Source organism: Phocoena sinus, chromosome 21 (assembly GCF_008692025.1).
Source record: "Phocoena sinus isolate mPhoSin1 chromosome 21, mPhoSin1.pri, whole genome shotgun sequence".
Lineage (NCBI taxonomy): Eukaryota > Metazoa > Chordata > Mammalia > Artiodactyla > Phocoenidae > Phocoena > Phocoena sinus.
In genome coordinates this window covers 4,495,334-4,522,168 of record NC_045783.1, presented here as the reverse complement: position 1 = coordinate 4,522,168, position 26,835 = coordinate 4,495,334, and the positions used below count along the sequence as shown (strand labels likewise).

Genomic DNA, 26,835 nt, shown 5'->3' with positions numbered 1-26,835 from the left:
ATGGTGTATGATCCTTTCATTGTTTTGATGAATTCTGTTTGCTAGTATTTTGTTGAGAATTCTTATATCTGTATTCATCAGGGATATTGGCCTTTAGTTTTCTATTCTTGTAGATCCTCATCTGGCTTTGGTAGCAGGGTAATTAATGCTGGCTCTGTAAAATGAATTTGGGTATATTCTCTCCTCTTTAATTTTTGGAAGAGTTTGAGAAGGATTGGTATTAATTCTTCTTTAAATGTTTGGTGGAATTCATCAGTGAAACTATTTGGTCCTGAACTTTTACTTGCTGGGAATATTTTTATTACTGACTCAAATCTTCTTATTTGTTGTTGGTCTATTCATATTTTCTGTTTCTTCATGATTCAGTATTGGTAGGTTTATGTTTCCAGAAATTTATCCATTTTCTGGGTTGTCCAATTTGTTGGTATATAACTGTTTGTAGTGGTCTCTTATGATCCTTTGTATTTCTGTGGCATCTGTTGTAATGTCTCCTCTTTCATTTATAATTATTTATTTCAGTCATCTCTCTCTTTTATTCGTCAAGTTTATCTTTTAAAGAACAAAGTCTTAGTTTGTTAATCTCTTCTCTTCTTGTCTCTTTTTCTTGGTTTCATTTATTTCTGTCTCTATTTATCATTTCCTTCTTTACACTAAATTCAGACTTAGTTTCTTCTTTTTCTAGTTCTTTGAGGTGTAATGTTAGGTTGTTTATTTGAAGTCTTTTTTTTTTTTGATACATGCATTTATAACTCTACACATCCCTCTTAGAACTGCTTTGGCTGCATCCCATAAGTTTTAGTATGTTGTGTTTCCATTTTCATTTGTCTCAAGATATTTTTTGACTAAAATACATACACACAAATGAGTGTGTATAAAACTGGTGAAATCTGAATGATTGATAGATTATGTTAATATCAGTTTTCTGGTTTTGATATTATACTTGAATTTTGCATAATGTTACCATTGGAGGAAAGTGGGGAAGAATCTACAGGAAATCTCTGTATTGTATCTTAGGACTGCAGCTGACCCTACTATCAAAACAAAATTAAAAAATACAGCATTCAGATAATTAAAAGCCAAGTCTCAGAGTAGGAAAAGATAATTGTGACACATAAGTAATAATGATATCATACCCAGATCTATCTAGATCTAGGTCTAGACATAGATATAAATATGGATATAGAAATAGATGTACACATATAGGTACATACATGTGTATATACATACATTTAAATTTCTACAAATGAATAAGAAGGAGGTAGACAAACTAATAAAATGATGGCAAGGGCCACAGACCGGCACTATAAACCAGGATGTATCCCAGTGGATTAAAGGTATAAGAAAAGGTGCTAAATGATAATCATTAGTCAACATGCAAGTACAAGTTAAAACCACAGTAAGGTACCATTACACACCAACCAGAATGGCTAAAATTAAGACACACAAAAATTTCAAAATGTAGAGTGGTATGAAGTGATAGCAAGGACGTGAGGTGACTGGAACTCTCAGACACTGTTGATGGTAGTACTCTATGACCCTTACTATATAACACAACAGTGTCACTCTTTCATATACATCAAACACAACTGAGTCCATATTGGCACCAAAAGGCACATGCAAGAATCTTTAGAGCAGCTGCTGTGTTGGATTGTCTCCTGTCAACTGAACATCACTCTCTGATCTCCCTCTGAAATGCAGAAAAGAAGCTTAGGATGACATTTTCCGGAATCCCATTCCTGATATTATTCAGGATTAAGTTTTGTCAATGAGAGTAACTCACAGTGGAAGGTGAAGAGGACTAGAGGCCCTCTTCTCACAGGAATCTCACTGAAACTGGTGGACCTTGATGTGCAGTTGGATGTTTGACTCAGAACATCTTCTCAGGGAGCAGCTGGAAACCTAACTTGCTGCTGCTGACTGAGACAGTTGGTGGGTGTGTTCTCGCAGACCTTGAGAAGCATGCAGCTTTCCTGGGGGCCTTTGACAGCTACCTGCCTTGGTGCTTCAGGTGGAGTCTCCAGGATCTGCTTCCCAAACTTTCTTCTTCACCTGTGCTTACATTGTTTGGCAATTTCCTTATGTTTATCCTACGTTTCCTCCTCTGCCACCACCCCTGCCAAGCTCTCGCGAAGTTTGTGTAAATTCTAATTTACATACGAAACCACTTTATTCTCATGATTATAGTAGGGTGGCCTTATTTTCTTGAGTAAGTCCAGATTGTTACTAACACCCCAAACAACCAAATTTCCATCAGTGAAAGCTGGATAAATAATTATAAGATACATTCCAACTACGGAAGACTATATAACTATGGTTCTCAACTGGGGGTAACTTGAATGTCTGGAGATAGTTTTGGTTGTCACACCTTGGGGCGCTACTGCTGACATTTTATGACTAGAGGCCAGCATTCCTGCTAAACATCTTACTCTGCATTCATAGAACAGTCTCTAACAGTCCAAAATGTGAAGAGTGCCTAGGTTGTGAAGCCTGCTATATAGCAATAACAAACAGTGTGCCTCTGCTACCGTACTCAACATCCAGAGAGAATCTCAGACGTAACGTGGAGCAAAAGAGCCAGATGAAATCAGTATATAATGTATGATTCCATTTAGATGAAATTTAGAAATTGCCCAAAAATAAATCTATGGTTGCATTTTTTTTTTTTTTTTTTTTTTTTTTTTTTTTTTTTTTTTTTTTTTTTTTTTTTTATGCGTTACGCGGGCCTCTCACTGTTGTGGCCTCTCCCGTTGCGGAGGACAGGCTCCGGACGCGCAGGCTCAGCGGCCATGGCTCACGGGCCCAGCCGCTCCGCGGCATGTGGGATCCTCCCAGACCGGGGCACGAACCCGTGTCCCCTGCATCGGCAGGCGGACTCTCAACCACTGCGCCACCAGGGAAGCCCTATGGTTGCATTTTGACAAGAGAGAAAGGACCAGGAGAATGCGAGGGTGTGGTTTGGAAGGCTGGTCAGTATCTTGATCATCATGGTGGTGTCTCATGTAGAGAATAGGCAGATAATAGCTTCTTGAAAGACAGGAGGTAAAAAATTCAAAGCCTGGGTGTGTGGACATTAGGGCAGGCCATGTTAGCACAGAGGATAGCCATTGGCCCGAGAGCAGCAGTGAAGGCATAGGGTGAGGTGCAAGGAACTTGAATATAGCAATTGCACTCAAAGGTCTTAAAAACCAGTTCAAAAAAGTCTAAATTATTATATTTGGGGGGGAGCTGGGTTAAGAGGTTTAATAGATTGAGATAGCTCAGGATTTCTCACTACCTACATGCACACATATAACTTGTTTAATATGTCTTATTTTATATATCTGTTTATATATGGGGTTTATTTGATTATTTTCCTTAATAAATCTTTGTGGTAAGAGTGCTTGTCCTATATTGGTGATATTTCTCTTGGAATGCTTACAAGAAAGGGAGATAATGTCATTTGGTGAAATTATATAAAAAGAATCACCCTAGGAAGTTTAAGAAAAATATTATAAAGTGCTACACTCATGAATCAAAGAATTCTTTCCCAAAGATTCATGCTTGTAGCTTTGGTGACACAATATAGACTTTGAAAATATTGTTTCTGCTTATTACTTCATCTCAAAATATTTTCCCAAGGTAAAATATTGTATATCTGTTATGACAGTGATGGCTTGAATATATAAAGTTGAAGTCATTTAACTTTATTAGTGGTTCATGGCATTAGATAGTGACAAATTCTTCTGATAACAACACTGTTTCCTGATTAATCAGTTCCACATATACCTGCACATTTTTGATAGAATTTTGGTCCTGTTAAATTTGTCTTCTGTCTATTTAAGGAGGTGGTACAAAAAGTATATATTCAAAATTATACAATCACAGAGATACACACAGATGAGACAGTAGCTGAAGTTCTAATGAGTTAAAGTAAAGTAAAATTATTGAACTAAATCACTGCCTTTTTGCACATGAAAATTCAAGTGAATAATATTTATTGGTCTTCTTTTGGGAGGCTTTTTACCATATTACAGCAAAATGTAAAGCAAAAGAAAAAATATGTTGGCTTACTACATTTATTGAGAACATAGGGAATAAAGTAATCTTTAAAAACGATGGCTTACATCGTTAGATTAAGAATGCATGTGAGGAAGGGGTTTGCTTTAAGATTTAACTACTGCTGTCTTTACTAAGATAATTTGTGGCTCATACAACTGTGTGCTTGGTAGTTAATGAAAACATACATGCCTCTAAATGTTGAAACACCGTAAGTTTTGTGATTGATTCTCAAATTATTCAGTCTCAGAATCACATGGTGTTGATTTTATGTATTTATGGAAACAATAAAATTATTCTTTTGTCTTTTTGTTAGTGATATTTTAGCTGTATGGAAATTGCAGTGCCTCCTACCATATCGAACAGATCCAAGATTATTTACAGATATGAGGTATGTTATAAATTGGCTTATATAGTGCATGTTTTATTATCTGTTACTCTTGAGATATCCAAAGCAAAGTCTCCTTCACTACCCTGAATAATTACAATTTAGTATATCATACATGATAGAAAACCTGTGGAATTACATCCACTATTTTTAAGAATAATCAATTTTCAGAACATGCTCTCAGGGAAAAATAAAATATGTTGTATTTACTATTTTCAATTAAGTTCTGTTTCTTTATCTAACTTTGTGTGAAAAATTAATAGTTACCAGAATAAATAGCCTATGGAGTAAAAGTCAATTAAGTGGCCGTGTTTATTAAATGTTGAAGTATTCTATTTTGTCTACAAGAGAAGTACAGATTAAAATGGATTTGCTAATAGTTGCCATGGTAATGTTATTGATTTAAAATACATACTGGACAACATTTTAACATTTGTTTTTTGAGATTGACATAGCAACATTATAGAGAGGTCATACAATGATTACTTGTCATCATTTAAAGTCTAGTTTATATAAACATTCCCAAAAAAGGGTGCCTAAAGGAGTCATCACGAAAGAATAAACACCTTCTCATTAAGAAGTAAACTCAAAGCTCAGGTCTGTAATTTTATTAGAGAAAACAAAAATCAATATGTCGGTGTGTGTCTGTGTGACTCCAATATAGCTAACTGCTGGGTGTGGACCAAGCTTAATAAGGCCAACTTTTGGTCACTCTTCAGTGCCAGTCATTTCACGTATGCTTAAAAAAAAAAACCCTGTTCCTTCTCAGTCCTTGGCATTTATTTGATAATATCAAGGAGGATGTCCCCACAAGGATGTTCAACAAGCATATAATGTCCTGCTCAGTAGTTCTGGCCAGATGTGCAGGAGGGCCCTAGGCTTTGGCTGGGAGGAGCCAGTTAGCCTGGCCTTGGGGAGACCCTGCTGAGGTCTGGAGAGGCTGACTCACATTTCACTTGAGGCTGTGAGAAACTCAGTGGCAAATTATAGTATACTGGACAAAACTGAAGTACTTCATGGGTCTGTAATGTGACTTGTCCCTGGTTCATAATCACAATTGGCACCTATCATCAGACAATCCATCAGGCTGTGGCAGTCTAATAATAGGTATTTTTTTACACATCATGACCATTATTATAGTGATAAACCTGTTATTCCCAGGGATGCATTTTCATTGCTTTGCCATTTACGTACCCATTATGTGAGTAACAACTATTATATACTGAGCCCATAATATGTACTGGGCACCACGCATTCTCATTTGTCCGTGGCAATGCGGTCACCCTGGTCTCCTTCTGGTTCCTCAAACATACCATGTTTAAGCCCATTTTGGGGCCTCTGCCCTCAATGTTCTGTCTGCCTGGTGGGCTTATCCCTACTCTGCACCTGGCTGGATCCTTCCTGGCATTCAGGGGTAATCTCAAGCTCATCTCACCACAAAGACCTTGCTTGACATTCTAAATAGCTACTAGTTCACTTTCTGTCCCATTGCCTTAGTTTAACGTATCACTATCTTTTGTTTTACTGTTTGCTGTCTGTCCTGTCACTAGAGCATATAATGTAGGAATTCCTTTGTTTAGTTCATTACTATATCCTGGACATTGTGCCCTCAATAAGTATCTGTTGAAAGAATGAAGGAATACATCAATGCTCTCAGTACCTACATCAAACTCAGTCCTTTCAGTAGCTCTGTGAGATAAGTAAGTGTTGGTATTTCCATGTCACAGAGGAGAAAACTGAAACCAAGAATGGTTGAATGCGTTGTCTGAATGTCTTCAATTTTTAAATGATCATAGAATTACATCAGCCCCACCCTTCTCTGGGGCACATATTTCTGTTGCTTCTAATGGTTCATAAGACAGGGGGCAGCCGACATCCCGGGCAGCTGCCACCATGCAAGTTCGCTTGTGCTTTGTAAGAGCTGCCCCTGGTACTCTTCACTCTTCACGGCTGCTTTCACCACACCTCAGACCTACGTTTAAGGGGTAATTTGCTGAAATAGCTCACTTACCTTTGCTCTCTGATAGATGAAGATATGGGCCAGACCAGAGCACATACTGTTATGGCGAGGGGGATAATGCCCTCTGTGCTGAGAGTTTCAGTGTCATATTCAGTTTCCCAAACTCCTTCTTTCTTGGAAGGAACCTAAAGATGAGGATTATTTAAAATAAAGAGACCTCTGAACTCTCCTGTTATTTGAAGATCAGGCCACAACACCTGCACTTAATGGCACCTTAATCTGTGTAAGTCCGACGGCGAATTGTGTATCCCTCTGCATTTGTGGTATTTATTGTGGTTCAACTTCTCATTCTCCGTTGTACTGTGTAATTCAAACTTTTGAGGCATGGCTTGAAATTATGTGATTTTTTGAAGTGATTAGTTTTGGCATGTCATAATGTGTAACCCTCTCAGAAAATAGCTTTATTAAGTCAGCATTCACTAACTAGAACTGCACAGTCCACACTGAGATAAAAATTCCCTTCCTTAAGAGATATTTTCTGATAATACATGTAAGAAACATTTAGAAAATTTTGGAAAACTTCTTAGGGAAGAAAAAAGCCGAGTTAGCATGATTCCACCATCCAGAATTAACTTCTGTTAACATTTCAAAAATAGTGTTCATATAGGCATTTTAAAATAGGTATTTTAAAATCTAAATTAGGTTCGTGAAGACAGTGTACGCTGTAGTGGTATATTACATCTTGTAACCTGCCTACTATACTCAACAGCACATTATTTTTCCAGATTCCAAAGTATTCTTGCATATGTTGCAATGCTAATTTAACCCATAATTATGAGAAAAGCATGCAGGTGGAAGTCTTAACTAGAAACGACCCATTGTCATACAGAGTTGACCAGGAGTACATGTGAAGTCCAGATGACAGCACCAATTCTTCTTGACCATTGTCCTTGGGTCCTTTTTTAAGCAGTGACAGAGTGAACACATATCAACATGTAGAAGACTCCTCCTCTGATCTCCTTCTGCTTCTTTTCCGTAGGTAACAACTCTGCTACACACTGCCCATCCTTTAATCCATATGCTGCTATCCATATTTGCAGTTCTTCAGAGAGGAGGACCTAACAGAAAAAAAAATTATACATATAAAAAATAATATATATAATGTTTATATAAAATATAAATTAAATATAATATATATTTATATAAATATAAATTATATATATAATTTTTAAAATAAAATTAAATCTATAAATAAATATAAATATATAAAAATCATATATATATGTATAGTTTGTTTGTGATATTTAAATCCTGTTGCATTAAAGAAAGACACTTTCTCAAATAGAGGTAAGGATGTTGAGGATACAAAGGGGTGACGAAGCACAGAACCCACATATATCATGATTATACTGGTGACATATTACTCCATCATACTAACCTATTACTCTAAAATCTTAAGCTATTTCTTTTTTCCCAGTTATAAATAGTAATGCAATGGCAATTGTATTTTCGTTCAATAGTGTCCTTAAGATAAATTCCTAGAGGTGAATTATTCAATTGAGTGTATGAACGTTTTCATGAAACTTAACTCACAATGCCATATGTCTACTAGAGAGATATAATTTATACTATATGATGGTTGGTTGTATTCTATTTCCCTCCCCCTCCTCCAGCCCTGACCCTAACATCCATTCTTTGCCCCTTCCTGCTCAGCTTTCTGTCCGGGAAGTTCACTGGCAGGAATTCGATTACATCACTTAGGCTTCCTTGCTGTTCGGTTTCTAGTCGGGCTCAGTCACAGGGAGACACAAGCTGGAGATGGAGAGTTGGGAGTAGGTCAGGTCAGCTATTTCTACCCACCACAGGCTCACTAATTCTCTTCTGGGCAATGGCTGTGCTGTAAACCTACAGCTCCCGTACAGAACCCACACTTCCAGAGCCTGACTTCATTCAGTCTCCTCCAACCCGATTTGTTCCCCTCTCAGTCTTGAGTGTGGTAATGGCTTTTTGCTGCTGCTAGCCCTTGATCCTTCACTCTTCCTTACGATGCCCTTAACTGCAACTGCACTGCAAAAGGAGAAACTTCATTAAACTGTCCTCAGTTAAGGACTCAGAGTATGCCGTCTGTTTCCTGCTATGATGCAGGCTGATATATAATATACACAATAATATATATACCCCCCAGCACTGTCTGAGGACACCTACTTCAAAATACCCTTGGTAATACAAGGATGACTTTAAAAAAAAATTTGACAATTTGAAGAAAATTTTAGGTGAAAAAGTTCTCATTTTAATTTAATTTCTTTGTTTACAAGTGAGGCTGAGTATTGTAATATATAATTAATATTTTAATATATAGTTATAGCTTTAGGGGCGTGAACATTCTATCTACTGCTTGTCCACTTTTTAAAGAAGGGTATTTTTCTTACAGCTTTGAAAATCATCTTTATATGACAGGAATACGAAATTTCAAATTTGATATTTAATTTTGCTTAGGATTTAAAAAAAATATCTCCTTTGTCATTTCTGCCATTGTTTTGACCTTTAAAAGGTCATTTTCTAATTCCAGTGTCAGTCACACTTGACTCATATATGAAAATTCTAGTCTCATGATAGCAAATAACTAAACTTGATCGCAAAGATCCTAACCTTCTAAAGTGGGTTCAGGAAGGTGCTCCTGACTCCGTGGCTGCTGGTCTCGGTCATGAATGATCCGACTTGCCTGTAGCGCTGTGGCTAGTACTTGTCAAAAGATAAGACCCCGAGTCATGAGCAAAACCACACATCCGCCGTGCTGGTGCCCACGTGCTTGTCCCCAGTGGTCACCACCAAATCAGGATGACCTCTCTTTGGTTCTGCCTTCCAAATCGTACACAGTGCCTCTCCGTGGAAGAGTACAACTGAACCCTGTTGTGAAAAGAATCCAAGAAATTCCGTGAGTAGTGAGAAGAGTGAGAATATTTCTGAAAAGATACAAACTGTATCTGGTATGGACAATTAGTTGGACAATTAGTTCGTTATACATCTTATTCTCTTATTTGAACTTCCAGACTCATCAGTGGCAACATCATATTTTGCCCAACATGGTGCCAGGAGATGTGCCCATTATGAACCCAAAAATAGGGGACCAAAATTTCTTATAAGTCTCTGTAGTTTTCTGTGATACATATTCATCTACTAGCCCGATCATCACCCTCCTTTAATATCATATAACTTAATGACCACTCATCATATAGACAATATTAGTGGAAGGGAATGAGCTTCTGCAACTTGTCACAAGTTGGGATTTCTAGGCTCTTTCTTCCAATACCAATTTCTTGCTCTCTTTGCCCTCAACTAGAGCCTCATCCAGTTATAGTTCTTAACCTCATAGATTGTAGCAAATTATCAATGAAATTGTGAGTCATTAAAGATCTCAGTTATTTGGGGGTGTCATACCCTTTCATTAACTTGTAGCACTGGACAGGGGCAAATTCCAGACATTCTTCTTCTTCAGTCAGTTTTGTAGGAGCAATTCCATTTTCCCCTTGATAAACAAGATCAATCAACTGTGATCCCCGTTTGTTGCTGACTGATGAGCCGTAAGTGACAATGTGGCAGCCTCAACCATTGTTGTGATTCCTGGTGGAAACATATCTTCTTTGGGATCTAAGACCTATACATTAGCGGTGTCCAAGATACGGGGGGAGAGAAAGCGTAATAAAGAATCTGAGGCCATATTTTGATGTTTGCCGATAGCTTTTCAGCCTCACCCCTGCTTCCCCTTCTGCCCTGCACCTGGACAAGCTGAGAAGGACGCCTTCCTCTGATGCACTGGTCGGAGGTCCAAACCACAGGAGCCCCTCCCCTGTCACTTTTCTCTGATCTCTCAGGCCATGTTTGGACCTGTTTAGGAGGACGAGCACAATGATGAATCAGAGTAATAATGTCAATCATTCTTATTTTGTTCTGAACTCAAGGGAAAAAAAGCAATGTTTGCCAGTAAGACAGTTGCTGAATTTTTTTCTGCAGCTTTTCTTCCTCCGAGTATCAATTAGATTTGTCTGTGTATGCGCCCAGCCACATCACAAAGCAGTAACTTCAGAAGACATTATTTAATTAGGTGATGATTCTATGGGAAGAAGTTTGGACTGGGCTAGGCTGGCCAGTTCTTTACTGGTCAAGATATATTTCTGGTGAAGTAAAGCTTATAGCATTGCAAAGTGACCTACTTTAGCTCTAGGACTTTGTTTTGCCTTAAAGTCTACTTTATCTAATATTAATATAGGTATAGGCATACCTCACTTATTGTGCTTCATAGATACTGCCTTGTTTTACACATTTTAAGTTTTGGGCAATACTGCATCAAGCAAATCTATTGGTTCTATTTTTCCAACTTCCATTTACTCACTTCGTGTCTCTGTTTCACATTTTGGTAATTCTTGCAATATTTCAAACTCCACCAGCAAAAAGATTACAATTTGCTGAAGGCTCAGATGATGGTTAGCATTTTTTAGCAATAAAATATTTTAAAATTAAGGTATGCAGTTTTTAGACATACTGCTATTGCACACTTACATATAACCTACATTATAATGTAAACATAACTGTTATATGCGCTGGGAAACCAAAAACTACGTGTGCCTCAATCTATTGTGATATCTGCTTTATTGCTGTGGTCTGGAACTGAACCCACAGCATCTCTGAGGTCTGCCTATACATCGGTTTTCTCTGATTGGTGTTTAAATGACATATCTCTTCCATCCTTTTACTTGAAATTTTCTGCATCCTTATATTTCAGATATATCTCTTCAAAGCAAGTATATATTGTTTGTACTTCATTTAGATTATCAGGCATTTTCTTTCACATGGTTCATTGCCATTTATTTATATATTGGACTTTATATGATGCTACTGTATTTTTCTTATCTGCCCTCAGTATTTGACTTCTCATTTTCCTTCTTGTTGATTGATTGAAATATTTTTTATTATTCCATTTTTTCCTGTTGGTGGGCTAGTTATATAGCCTTTTAGTCGTCTTTAGTTGTTAACCTAGACATTTTATGCTCTCTTGACTTATTTAATTCTATAAATACTTTCAAACACCACAGTATCTAATTTTTTTATTCAGTCCGTGTTACTTTGTATTTATTCATGTATGTTGCATTTTCTGTGGTTTTCACAATTAAACATATTAAATCTTCTAAGTATCCTTGCTGTCTCATCCTCTCTTCTGTAGTTTTTATTCCTTTGTCTTTCTGTGCCTCATTCTTGATAGTTCTTCTCATCTATTTCCCAGTTACTAACGTTCTCTTCAGCTAAATCTCATTTCCTGTTATATTTGGCTACCGAGTCCTCAATTTCAGTAATTGCATTTTTAGTGTAGAATTTGTACTCGCTTCTTTTTCAAACCTGGAATATAAAATTTGTTTGTTTTTTTTTTAAATCTTTGAGTTCTTTGCTGAAATGCTTATGCTTTCCTTTTATCTCCACAGTAAGCATAGTTATTTTACAACCCATATCTATTGATTCTACTACCTGGAGTAACTGAGGACTCATTTTTGCTTAACATTTTTTGTGTGTTGGTCTCCATTCAGATGTCATAGCTTCTTACGTCTCTGGATATCTTTGATGAAGTGCCGAACATTTTAGTTGAAATATTATTTTTTAGAAATAATTGTCAGAATGTTAGATGATGTAATATTCTTGCAGAGACAGTTGTAAACCTCTTTCAGGTACCTGAGAACATGAGAAATATATAATCAGCAAACCCAGTTGCAGAGCATGAGATTAGTTTGGGTCACTGATGTAACTCACAGAAGTGCTATGGTCTACTTGTTTACTGCTATTTATATTTACTTTTAGGAGACAGCACTTTAAAGGGTGGTTACAGTGCTATATAGATAGCAGGGCCTCTTCCAGCTCCTGTCCTGCTGGTTCCACGAGGATGAAGGTTTCCTGCTCATTCCCTCAGCTGTTTGTCTTGTTTTAATTCGGGGCAGAATGATCCCAAATGCTGGGCCCTTCTCACTGACATCCAGTGTATTCCACGCCTTAGCCTTGTAATTTCTTTTAATTGTATCACGATGTTTACTTTGCAGTTTTCTACTTCCAGTAATACATTTAACGCAGAAAATGAGAGGCTACAAAACCACTGGAAGGTCTGAGGAGTGAAAAAATACGGAGTACAAAGAAGCCACTCCCAACAGTCTCAACTGTGATTGAACTAAAGCAGACGACTCTTAATAGGGCCTCCAGAATCCGCAGGCGGCCTCCCAAGTCAGTAAGTTGCTGACACCCAAGCATCTCTCTGCAGTCAACACTTGAGAATAATCTCTTCCATCTTCCTAAACCCACAGATTCTTGGTGGTACTGTCCATAACCCTCCTGGCAAGAAAGACTTGCAAGCGAAGTGCTCAGGATTGATGCCTCTGCATACAGCAGAGGGTTTAGAATGGTGTGAAATACGCTGAGTATTCACAAGGAGTATCTGGCACATCTCAACCCATGAAATCATAATTTCCAGTATAAGCAAACGATTAAATCCCTGAATATGTATTTCTATAACTGATCTTTTGAATAAATGTTAGATGTTTTATAATCCCTACATTGTGTTTAGTGCTGTAATAGCACTGCAAATATCACAGGATAAACCATTTTTATTTTATTTTAAAAGGACCAAATGAAAACTGCAAAGGAAACACGTGCTAAGCAATTGTTAAAATTAGCCTTTCCTTGACAGGAGTCATATTAGTACCTAGAATTCTATACTTCTAGCTGCGGTGGCTCTGCATTTCTAATAAAATAATTAAATGGATTATAAAATGTTTTACTGTAAACGTGGTAATTATTTTGCTAGATTCTGTGGGTAAAATATTGTAATTTTCTAGCAAGTTTTCTTCTCTTCAGAGTCAGTGCTATTGTAACCGAAAGTGGGGTCCGGCTGCTCCCCCCTCAAAGGCCAATACAGAAGCCAGGTTGGTGGAAAGGAAAGTTCTTTTTTTTTTCCTGTTTTTTTGCAGTATGCGGGCCTCTCACTGTTGTGGCCTCTCCCGTTGCGGAGCACAGGCTCCGGACGCGCAGGCTCAGCGGCCGTGGCTCACAGGCCCAGTTGCTCCGCGGCATGTGGGATCTTCCCAGACCGGGGCACGAACCCATGTCCCCTGCATCGGCAGGCGGACTCTCAACCACTGCGCCACCAGCGAAACACAGGGAAGTTTGCTTTATTTTGGACGCCGGTAACCAGGGCGGGGAGGGGTGGGGAGTGGCACCTGTCCAAAGGCCAGCTCCCCCTCCCCAGGCAGTCAGGGGGCAAGAGCTTTTATAGACAGAAGGAGGGGCTGCCTGCAGAAACAGCACAGGCAGCTCTGACGGTCATCTTGAAATTGGTCACTGGTGCTCTGACCAGCATCATCTCGATAGTTTTAGGCACAGTTAATCTTCGGTTCCAGGGTCGGTTTGTTTCCATTTCTTTGAGGCCAGTTCTCAGGATTGTGGCAGCTTATGTCTGGTTACAGCCTGGTCATCATGTGTTTATGTCTTCCACCTGGTAGGGTTTAGTATCAATAAGACAGCTCACAGGATATGGCTCAAGACCATTATCTATAGCCCTTGAGGAGGACCTAAAGGTCCTTGACTATGCTTCATGACTAAACAATTATTATTTGGTCTCCTCTGACGGTTTTCCTTTGTTTCTGCATTTTCTCGCTGCTCTTATTAAACTTATTCTTTGGCTAAAGTTTTTCCACAGACAAAAGGCAGGCGGAGGACATGGGTGGTAAGGACCATAGGGTGTTGCTCTGTTTCACTATGAAGTCCAATACACCCTTCACAGCACTGTGCTCTAAGTTCTTAGAGATACAGCTCTGGGTGAATAACACCTAGTGATTCAAATGAATTAGTTACTGATGGTGCAACAACAGGGATCTCAACAAACATCACACTGAGTGAAGGAAGCCAGGCATAGAGAGTATTACTGTAGGATTCTATTCGCATTAAGCTCCAGAAAAGACCAGTATAATCTGCTGTGACAGAAACCAGATCAGTGGCTGCCTAGGACTAGAGCTGAAGAGAGGACTGAGAAGGTGCAGGAAAGAAGTTTTGAAGTGTCGGAAACATTCTGTATCTTGATTTGGGAGGTGGTGGCATGGGTGTGTACATTTATCAAGGCTCATTGAAATGTGCATCTCAATGGGTACACTTTACATAAATTACACTTCAACGAAGTATGTTAAAATAAACAAGAAAAGCCAACAAACAACAGAAAGAACTGTCAGATTGGTATGAGGAAGCAGAAGTCGGTTTCCTGGAGAGAGAGATGTGAAGGTAACTGAAAGGTCAAAGTCGTCAGGGGTCGGAGGCAAGATTACGCAGTGCCTCAGGGAAACCCTCTTAGGAGATGCACCTGGGCGTGAGACGTTGACCTGGAAGGTTGTTATCCTCAGGTCTTCTGGAAGAAGCAAATAAGGTTCTCATTTGAGACTCAGAGAAATAAAGAAGGAAGAGACAAGGTAGAACGAGATCTTTCCTTTCACAAGTGACTGCGTTTCCCCACAGCCTGCGTGGCGGCTGGACTGGAGCAGGAGGCAGCTTTCTGAGTCCTGCTGCAGGGCTGCTGCCGCTGTCCACCGTGCCTCCTGCACCCTCAACAGTCAAGGCATCTCGTGCAGCAGGAACACCCACGGGCTCTGGTGCCCAGAGCCAAGGACGAGAATCCTCGTCTTGCCACCTACTAGCTGTGTGACTTTGGCCAAATTACTTAAATTCTGTTTGGTTCCGTTTATTCATTGGTGAATGAGAAATATCCATGCAGTACTAAATGGGGTCTCACATACCAAGTACCAACTGCAGCGGCTGGCACATAGGAAGCTTGATGTTTTAACGGTAGCTCTTACTGAGCTGCAGTAATAGAAACCAAGCTTCACGGTTCCCTTCTGCTCAATTACTGTTCTCTCTCATTTACGTTTTGTGAGAAAACTTACAATTCAAATAGGCTCTTCCACTCCTCTCATCTTAGCTGGTGTTATGAGTTACGCATAGGTCTTTGTGCCACATCTTTCTTGTATGATCCCTAAATTGTTTTCAGGAGAAAAATCACACGTGAAGTGTATCCCCATGATGGGAATCCTGGTGGGCTGACAATTCCCCCCTCAGAGATGTGCACACCTTAATTCCTGGCACCTGTGAATACACTGCCTTGCATGGCGAGATTAGTTAAGGGTCTTCAGATGGGAGATTAGATTATCCAGGTGGAGTCAATGTGACCCTGACCTTATAAGAGGGAGGCGTGCAGCTCCCAGCCATGGCTGGAGGTGTGCTGCTGGAAGCAAGATGGCGGGTGATGTGCAGAAGGGGTCGTGAGCCCGGGAACACGGGCCCCTCCAGTCGCTGAAAGAGACACGGGGTTCTTCTCTAGAGCCTCCGGGAGGAAAGCAGCCCTGCCCAACACCTTGGCTTTACACGTCTGAAGGTAAGAACGTCCTTCTGTTGTGCTAAGGCGCTCTGTTTGCCGCAGTTGCTTCAGCAGCGGTGGGAAGCTCATGCGGGCGTGTTGGGTAACCCATGAGGAGCTCCACACATGCTCTCTGTAGATGCCCCTGGACTCGAGTCACCTCAACTCTGAGACCGTGTTCCTGGTCCAACTCCCCTGAGGCTGCTTACGGCCCCTTGTTCTTAGGTTTCTCTGAGAGTCAAGGCCCCTACATCCCACCACCTTCCCACCCCATAGCTTCGGAGCGGGGAGGAGGAGAGAGTCTGTCTTCTCTGCTGTCGAACGTGGCAAATAACCACGCTGTCTCTAGCTATTCGTTTTTGAAATATGTGCTATTGGTTACAAGGCTCTTGCTGAGCTGGCCAAGGAATGACCCAGGGCAAACTCATCACTGCTAATGGGATAACGAGAAAGTTCTGTATGTTTAACCGCAGCTCAGTCTCCTGAGCACACTTTGGGGCACTAAGGACTTAAACCATCCCGCACTTTTCTTATGTTTAGAAAAGTAATAATTAAAATGAACATGTTCCCCGTCATTCTTTGAAATGAAACTTGTTTATAGTAACAACTATCTTTTAGGAAGAACTGTTCAATGAATAGTGTGTGTGTGTGTGTATTTTGCTGCCTTTTGCAAAGTTCCTGGGAGAGAGCTGTTCTCTTCAGACATGATTGTGCGGAGAGCACTGCAGGTTGAATCACTTTAGAGATAATGAAACATTCAATTAAAATAAAAGTGCTTGTGTAATGGCTATAATTACAAAGGAATGTGTTACAGAGAAAAAAAGCTATATTTGAAAAATCTGTCTTGTGTTTCTTGTGATTCTAAATGTAAGAAGAAGTGTAGAGGAAGCAATCACTCTAAATGTCCCTTTGTTTTCAAGTGAATGTAGATGGAAATTCTTAAATACCTGTTTCAGGGTACTCTGAATTTGGTAACTTTCTCTGGAAGAAGATTCAATGGTGGTAAATACCAGTGGGAGGGCATAAGGAATCAGAACCTTGCAAAATAGGGTAAAATCCAATGGAAAGGACCACTTTCTGGATGGACGAAACCATAAAGCTTTAAGTCACTGACTCAGAAGCTCCGTGATAGTTTCTCAACTCTGGCTGAGGGTTCAGAGGAATCACCTGCGGGGCTTTCAGTATCTGACACGGATCCCAGCCCCAGAGACACGGGCTTAATTGGCTTGGGGTGTGGCTTAATGGGTTAGTAAAGGCTCTTTCTGCCTCCGTGGTGGGAGTGTTCAGCCAGGTCAGCGACCCCGCCTGCGTTTCTTCCTGGGATCTGTGACACTGCTGGGATCCATCCTTAGTCAATGGCCCGGCCCCCTCTCAGTTTAAAAAAAAAAAAAAAAAAAAATGAAATTTGTAGCTGGCTGAGCCTTGGGAGGTGTGATTTTCAACATTACTCCCTCCATGAAAGACAAGTAGTGACTCAGCCTGAGGCAGCACACAGGATAGCTGCCTCCACACGATGTTATAAACTAAATATTATCAGAACATCGAGACTCTGCCACCAGTTTTATCTTCCCATTAAAACGTCCGCAAACAACTCGGATCCATTAGTGAGTGAATGGTGAACAGCTGTTATTGGAGAAGCATCTTCGTGCTGTGAATCCCAGCTTTTAGCCTGACAAATCCTCTCTCCTGGCCCTTATTTACACTGCTAACTTGTGCCAACATCTACAGGCCTGCCATTGGAAAGTATCTTAATTCAGATGAGAAGGAAAGGAAAAAGGAATACATTTTGGAGATGTGTGGACATTCAAAGTTGTCATGCTTTAATGGAAAGTACTTTTTTGTTTTAAAATTTTACAGCCTTCTTTATTGTGATATTCATTAATCTGTTAACAAGTATCATTATTTTTAACTGTAACGAATTATTGAGACCAGTAACTATCTGTTTTCTAGTATGTGCTGTGGGCTTCCTAACCTAGAAGTTGTGTGGTGTAAGGGGCTGTATATGGAGTGCTTTGTTTGATCTTATTAGGCATCAGGCTCATTTCTTAGAGGGTGAATGAAACCTATGTTAGGCCTCAAAGAGTTTTAAAAGTTGAAGTTCAGTTGTAGTGGAGCCTTTGAGCCTCTGTCTTTCTGCCAGGATGCTCTGAAATTGAGCTGGGACAAAGTTGTGTTAAGCTTCAGTCTTTGCTCCTACCTCAAACCATAGAAACAAACTATATAATGATAGAACACACACAAATACGGTGTGATTAACAAGAGTAAAAGAATTTCTCAGAGGGGAAGGAACTGTGAAGAATTCCTAAGAAAGTAGGGAAGGTGGTACTGAAGAGTGAAATGGCGGCACATGGGAATATTGAGAGCCCGCAGAAGGGAGGCTCACAGTGATGGGGCCACATCAAGGCCATACACGCCTGGAGGTGGTGGACCCCGGCAGCAGGAGAGGTGTGGGATCACCTGGCAGGGAGGTGCATTCAAGCCCTGCAGAGGGACCTGTCGGGCTGCTTGATCCTTGTATGTTCCCGTCTCTTTTGTGAGACGGGGCATCTAACAAAAGTGGGAGCATTCCTGAACACAGGTGCAGAGCGGTACTCCGAGTGGCAGGCTTTGCGAAGCTCAGCAGTCAGGGGACTGAGGTTTCCTGCTGGGGCGCTTCCCGTTCTAGCCCAAGAGGGGGGTGCTTTCCAGGAGGCTGCCCCTGTCCCTATCCTAAGGTGGACTGCATGAGGACAAAAAATAACCGCAGTGTGACTAGATTCTTGGAGAAAATATTTAAAGTGGACATAGACAATTTGTATGTAAACATATAATTGCCTCAAGTCAATAAGAAGTAAAAACCTCTCAAAGAGATGGGTGAAGGAGCTTAATGGGATTCAGGGAGTGGAAAATAAAAAGGCTTCTCAGGAGTTCCCTGGTAGCCTAGTGGTTAGGATTCCAGGCTTTCACCGCTGTGACCCGGGTTCAGTCCCTGGTTGGGGAACTGAGATCCCGCAAGCCACGCAGTGCAGCCCCCCAAAAATGGCCTCCTCACATGGAGCAATCCTCAACTTAGCTACATACTTAGAAACTGAAATTTAAAAATAATAATGAAATAGTTAATTGGAGAAAATCTAAGTGACAGTAGCAGCAGCAGTAAGGATAAGGGAGAAGAGTACTGTCTTAAAATGTACCGTTTATTCATCTGTCATTGGATACTTGGTTTGCTTCCAAGATCAGTCTGTTGTGAATAAGGCTCTTATGAACACGGTAGCACAAAACTTGTTCAAGTCTCTGCTGTCTCTTTTGGGTATACACTCAAGTTGAATTGTTGGGCCGTAGGGTAGTTCTATCTTTAGTTTTTTGAAGAAATGCTGTTTTCCTCAATGACTGCACTGTTCTACCATCAACAGTACACAAGGGTTCCAATTTCTCTATATACTTGCCAATATTTGTTGTAATTGTTTTAGATAGTAGGCATCTTAGTAGATGTAAGTGAGTATCTCTGGGGTTTTATTTGCATTTCTCTAATGATGAGTGATGATTGTCTTTTCATGTACTTACAGGCCATGTGTGTATCTTTGGAGAAATGTCTATGTTCTTTGCCCATTTTAAAAACAAATTTGATTTTTGTTTAGTAGGTGTTCTTTATATACTCTAGATGTTAATTCCCTATCAGATAGTGATTTGCTAATATATTCTTCCATTCCATGGGTTGCGTTTTCATTATGTTGATGTGTACTTGGCACAAAAGATCTTAACTTTGATGTTCAATTTATATGTTTTTGGTGTCATGTCCAAGAAATAATTGGCAAATCCAGTGTTGTGAAACTATTCCCCCATGTTTGCTCCCAAGAATTTAATAGTTCCAGATCATTTAGACTTTGCATTTTGAGTTAATTTTTGTATATGGCATAAGGTAAGGGTCCAACTTGAGGCTCTCTTCTTTTACTGTCTGTATGCCTCTTTGTGACAGTACCACACTTCTTTGCAAAACTTGCTACAAAGCTATGGTAAGCAATTGGGAAATGGGAGACTGTAACTTGGTTACTGAGATTCCATGTGAATTTCAGGATGAATTTTTCTCCTTTTGCCAATCACTTCATTGGGATTTTGATACAGATTGAATTGACTCTAGATCATTTTGGGTAGTGTTGTCATCTTAACAACATTCTTCCAGTCCATGAACATGATGTCTTTCCCTTTACTTGTCAAATTTAATTTCTTTCAGCAGTGCTTTATAGTTTTCAGCGTACATGTCTTTTTGCCTCCTTGGTTAAGTTAATCCTAAGCATTCTTCTTGATCCTATTGTAAATGGAATTGTGTTAATTTCCTTTTCAGTTGGTTTATATATTGAAATGCCAATATATTTTTATATCCAGAAATTTCACTGAGTTCTTTTAGTTCTGACAGTTTGGTGTTTTGTGTAAGCTTTAGGGTTTGCATTTCAATTTTTAGGTCTTGTCATGTGCAAATAGGTAATCTTATTCTAGGACTCCTAGTTTTATGAAAGTAGCAAGAGAAGTCATTCTTGTCTTTCTTTAAATATTTAAAAATAACTGTTAAAGCAAAAACTGATTGTATATAAAGTTTTATAGCTTAAGTAGATGTAAAATATGACAAGAATATAATGTATGGGAGGGGAAACAGAAGCATACAATTGTAAGGCTTTTCTGTATGTACTGAAGTTACACTAAAAGATGTATATTAAACATAGCAAACAATGAAAACAAAAATGCAGCTATTAGGCTTCTGGGGATATAAGAAGTTCTAAACTCAATCTACAAGGATGTCAAAAAGAAAGATGTACAAAGAACAGTGGTAACAAATAGAAAACAAATAAGATCAACCATATGAATTAAATGTTAAATGACCTAATAACCAACTGAAAGCAGATGTTAAACTCAATTAAAAAAGCGAGAACCAATTATATGCTATCTCCCACATACTTATTTTATAAAGATATAGAGTGGTTAAATATAAAAGTTTAAATACTGTAAATAGTAACACAAATTACTTCATATCAGATCAAGTAGACTTCAGAAGGAGAAATATTACAAGGATAAGGAAGAATATTTGATAAATTGGTCAATTACAAAGATACAAAACTCCTATCTATATATGCAAAATAAGCTTAAGTATGCAGAGAAAATCTAATCAAAGTATAAGGAAAACTGGATAACTCAATTACAGCATGTCTGCAATTATACAGATAAGGACACAGAAGATGTGAAGAATACCAGCAAGCAACCACACCTATAACATTTATGGAATAATATGCCAAACAGCAAAAAACATTCTCAAATGCCCACAGAACATTGATCAAGACCATATTGTGGGCCACACAATGTCTCAATTTTTAAAGGATTAGAAAAATGAGTATCTCCTGAGCATTTTGAAATTAAATGAGAAATCAACATAAAGACATAAAATCAAAGAGTGGGAAATAACGTAGTGTACTTCTAAAGGATTCAGTGGTTATAAAGGAAATTATTTTAAAATGTTTCAAAATAAATTAAAATTCACACATTAAAACTTCTGAGATGCAGGTAAGGCAGTGCTTACAGGGATATTTATAATATTAGGTGCTGATGTTAGAAAGATTCCAAATCAATGATATAAACTTCAACCCTAAGAAACTAAAGCATGCAGAGCAAAGTAAACACAAGGTGAACAGCAGAAAGAAATAATAAAAATGAAAGCCATAAATGACAAAATAATAGTCCATGAAACCAAGAACTGTTTCTTTGGAAAGATCAATAGATAAAATTACCATGATCAGGAATAAAAAAGCAGATAATCACAGGAGATGCTATGGATATTTAAAGGTCAGTGAACTATAGCTTCTAGGCCTAATCTAGCCAGCTGTTCACTCAAAGTCCTAGTGGAGCCCAGCCATAGCTGTTTTCATGCCTGTACTGCTTTTGTACTATAATAGCAGAGTTGAATAATTGTGACAATGTATGGCACACAAAACCTAAATTATATGGCATCTTATAGAACGTTTACTAATCCCTGTTTATAAATAATAAAGAGGAATTATATTAAAAAATTTGTACCAATTTAATAAAAAACTTATGTGAAATGGGCAGTTTCCCAGAGAAGCACTAAAGGTATATCTCACTAGAACATGAAAATGTTAGCCTGATTCCGTTTGATGTCACAAACCTCCAAATGAAAATTCCTCTCCAGATGCATTTTGAAAAATATTACCAATTCCGCACACCATGGCAGGACACGTTCTAACTCATCTTAGGAAGCGAGCATTACTCTGATAATAAAACAAAACTTAAGACCTTACAAGAAAGGAGGTCTACAGACAGTACCACTTAAGCACATAGACAAGATCTTTAAGAACATTTTAGCAAATCAAATCCAGCAATGTATAAAAGAATAATGACAAACGGGTTTATCACAGGAATCCAAGTTTGGCTTATTGGGACATCAATTTTATTAACCATATTAACTAGTTAAGGAAGAAAAATGATTTCAATGGATTCAGAGAGACTTGTCAAAATTCAGTCATCCTTGATAAAATTCTCAATGAGATTAGAAGGAAAAATCTGCAACACAATAAAGGACTTCTGTGGGAAAAACCTAACATCATACTTTATAGTGCAAAAAGAAATGCCCACCCCCCCCCCATAAGAACAAGGCAAAGATTTCTCCTTTTAACATTTACAGTCTATATTGAACCAAAAGTCCTGGCTGTAGTAACAGTCAGAGCAAGGAAAAATGCACTGGCATTGGAAAAGAATGTCTGCATTTGCAAATGACATGATTTCCTAAGTGCAAAATCTATAGAATATGTAAGTTGCTAGTGAAACTACAAAGAATGTAGGATACAAGGTCAATGTGGAAATCTCAATTTGTATTTCTCGGTACTTTGAGCAAAAAATTGAAAATTGAAATAAAAATGCTATCTATGATAGCATCAAATGACAAAGTGTTTAGGGGTACATTTAAGAAAATATGGTCAAGAAATATACACTGAAATATTGCTGAAATTAAAGAAATGGTGAGATATACCTATTTATAGATTGAAAGACAATCTTTTAAAAATTCCAATCCTCCCTGAATTAATCTCTAGGTGCAGAACAGTCCATATCGATAGTACAGCAACACTTTTTATAAAAATTGACAAACCAATTCTAAAATTCATGGTAAAGTAACTAAAATAACCAAAACAATTTTGAAAAATTTTGGAAGATACACTGTACTTGATTTCAAGATTTGAAACCTACAGTAGAAACTGTTGGGTGTTTGTCTAAGGACAGACATACAGATCAATGAAACCATATAGAATGGTCAGAAATGTACCTGTACATTTATGGTCAATTGATTTGTGACAAAGGAAGGAAGCCAATTCAAAAGAGTAAATAAGGATTTTAACAAATGGTCCTGGAACCTGACTATCCATGTGGAAAAACAGTGAACCTCAGTCCTTAAATCATATACAGATATTAACTTGAATTGGATCATAATATATAAGAACTACAACTGTAAAAATCCCACAGAAAAACAGGAGGAAACTGAGACTTGAGTTAGTTTCTTTTACAATCCACGATGAGTATAAGTCAAAACTATTTACGTATTCCTTTTATTCCACTTGTGAAGTGATGGTTGCTTTACTCAGAGTATCTACAAATCTGAGCACTCACTTTAAAGGAAGATGTGACTTTTTATTCCGCATCTATCTGCCAGAGACAAGTTAATCTGATTCATCGTGAGGTAATGCAGTCTATATAATAGAGGTAATGCAGATTTTATATACATTGTAGTGGCAGATTTCAGGAAGTGGAAGAATCTCATTGGCACAAACACTTCACAAAACAGAAGAAAATACTGTTGACTGGGACTAAGTGAACAGATCTATTTTTAGTTGGCAGACTTCCTTGAGAAAACTTAATCTGCTTAAACACCTAAATCAGGTTAAGAGATCTAATACTTCCTGAAGACTGCCAGTAAAATGGATATGTCTTCATTTTGATGTGTCCTTGACAAGACATCTGCTTGAATGTAGAGTTGCTGGGTTTCTGGAGATTGTTTCTTTCCTGTGTGGTCACATCTCTTCCTAGATTTTCACTTGCTTGCTTGACCAAGTCCCACACTGTAACTCCTCCAGAATCACACACAGGCTGTATCACCTAGAACCCGCCACTCCCGCTCTCCTGACTTCAACCATCATCGATTTCAATTGATAATCTTGTCTGTTACGTAGATTATCTGACTCTGCCATCATTTTATAACTTCTGCTGGCCTAATTCAATTGTCATCTGTAATACCCGATTTTACTCGAAGGACGTATCTGTAATACCCAATTTTACTTTAAGGACATGGGTATATGGTTTCTTATAATTTCCTGTGCAGGAAATTGAGTTTGGAACACCTGGCAGTGATGGCGCTTAAGTAGCGATATTAGTCTTGATACAGAGTGTGTGGTGAAAGTGGCAGAGATTATTAATCCTCATTAAAAAATAACGAGAGTGAGTCCATCTCGTATCATTTGTGGTGATGAACATATTTCAAGGAAACAGTAGCTTCTATTTTCTCGGGAGAATGCTTTCAGCACCAACGGTGAGAGATCAGTTGATCACCAATTGTTTAGACGTGATGATCCATCTTGACAATTGGAAACAGAAGCCCAATATATCCTGGGTCTCTTTTAGAATGTGTTTGGGGAACTTAATTTTTTATTCTGCTTTTGCATAATTGTTTATATCTAGACCTTATAACTTATCATGGAATTGAATAAAATAACAATATAAGCACCATAACACAATTATAATCTCCAATACCTACAATAACCACCCTTTAGTTTTAGATTATACACTGTAACTTTTTTTTTTTTTTTTTTGCGGTACGTGGGCCTCTCACTGCTGTGGCCTCTCCCGTTGTGGAGCACAAGCTCCGGACGCGCAGGCTCAGTGGCCATGGCTCACAGGCCCAGCGGCTCTGCGGCATGTGGGATCTTCCCAGACCAGGGCACGAACCCGCGTCCCCTGCATCGGCAGGCGGACTCTAAACCACTGTGCCACCAGGGAAGCCCTATACACTGTAACTTTTAATAGGTAATAATAGTCACTTGAAATAGCCACATTCAACTTAAAATAGTTTAAAATATGTAAATGCAATTATCAAAGGAAATGTAAAAAGTAAGCACAGAGCTGCTTCTAGCAACATGGCAGATAAGCTATCTATTGAAGTGGAGCTTGGCATCCACTTCAACACGCAAAGCATCCAGAAGTGCTGTAGAGCAAAGATCCTAGTGTGGAAAACCAGAGGGGACTGGAAACCAGAGCTGTCAGCTGAAGCTATACATGCATTGGAGTCTTTTGCTAATCTTGGTAACCAAAAGGCTTGCATTTTAAGGAACACGTATGGAACAAGAGACGAGGCCTTGAACGTGAGCACAGTGGGGCTTTTGGTAGAAGGAAGCAATACCCCTCAAAGGACATACCCTCAACCCCAAACTGAAGAAATTCCAAAGATTAACCACCACCATAAAGTTGTGCAGGGACCTCGCACACAGCGAATGGAGGGTTATGTTCGTTTCAGGGAAGGTAGTGAGGCCATGAGATACGGAAGGTAGAAATACACAGGGGGTTTCAGCCATATTGGTCATGTCTAATTTCTTAATGGAGTTAGTAGGTCTTGTGCATTATTTTTCATTTATGTGTTTTAAGTAACATAGTAAGATGAAAATATTAGACGACTTGAGAATGGAATTTAGTTTCCCCCCTCCTTTTTCCTCCCTGCTCTCTGAGAGCCAAAAAATGACTTAATTGTCCTAGAAGAAAAATACTGCAGAGAGCCTTCAGGATCCAAGGCAGGATCTAGAAGTTGAGTTAGTTCTCAAACTCTTAAAGGAAGATGGAAATTTACCTAATGAAGCATGAAACAGAATCACAGGTCAAAACCAAGACAGGAAAACAGGTCAGGATTTCCTTAAGCAGTGAAAACTAATAGTCAAGCAGGCAGACAGTAACTAACTGAAATAAAATAATGGATACAAGGCAGTGGTTTGCCTGTAATTCAAGCCATCTGTCAGGTTTTAAGAGGTTGGTAGTGGAATAAGAATTTGGGCAGTGCACATGTGGAACTACAACCAAAATGACAACACCAGTACAGAGCTCAAAAAATGATACGGCTTCTTCTGTTTTAGAAAGCAATTCTGACCCCTGATGGAGAAATTAAATTGATATACCTAGCCAAGGTGAAGAGTTCTCCATCATTAGAAACCATTAGTTTCTTGAAGTGAAAACCGAGGGGACTCTAGGCATCCCGAAAGTAATGTAAAATAGATAGCTAGTGGGAAGCAGCCACATAGCACAGGGAGATCAGCTCGGTGCTTTGTGACCACCTTGAGGGATGGGATAGGGAGGGTGGGAGGGAGACGCAAGAGGGAGGGGATATGGGGATATATGTATACCTATAGCTGATTCACTTTGTTATACAGCAGAAACTAACACAACATTGTAAAGCAATTATACTTCAATAAATATGTTAAAAATAAATAAACGAGTAAGCTGCCTCACTGTGGATGAAAGTCTTGGAAGCAGGGAAAACTCCACCCAAAGAAATTGTCCCTTACTGTAGCAATATAATTCCAAGCCACAGAAAACCCTCTGCTGACTTAAGCAGAAAGGAAATGTATTGTAAAACTATTAGGTAGTTCACAGGCTCACTGAGAGGCTGTAGAAATACAGGAGGATTGATAGCAGCTAAAAATCACACCACAAAACTTGGTCCAAGAGGAACTCGTTACTTCTGCGTCACATCACTTGACACCATAAACTTCTGTAAGCCAGCGTGCTCTTCAAACTCAGAAATCTCCCTTCCCCTACCATGAGCAGAAGGTTTCTCATTAAAGTGTCATAATAAGGTGGGCCTAATTGATAGCTGTTTTCAGCTTTTCAAATAGAATTTCCCTTTCTTGAACTCCTGGATCTCAACAGGAATGTTCAATAAATAGAACTTTTCTAGTCTTATTCTAGGTAACTTGAGAAATAATCAAATCTGAAACTTAATACAACATTTGGAAC

General features: G+C 38.9%; 1 long non-coding RNA gene across 1 annotated transcript in view; it reads left to right on the top strand.

The window, feature by feature from the left end:
• The window catches only part of LOC116746794, a 251,970-nt gene that overhangs the window by 198,864 nt on the left and 26,271 nt on the right, over positions 1-26,835 (top strand). The window contains exon 3 of the long non-coding RNA XR_004347875.1: positions 4,352-4,426. This is a non-coding gene — a long non-coding RNA (uncharacterized LOC116746794). The remainder of the gene's footprint in view (positions 1-4,351; positions 4,427-26,835) is intronic.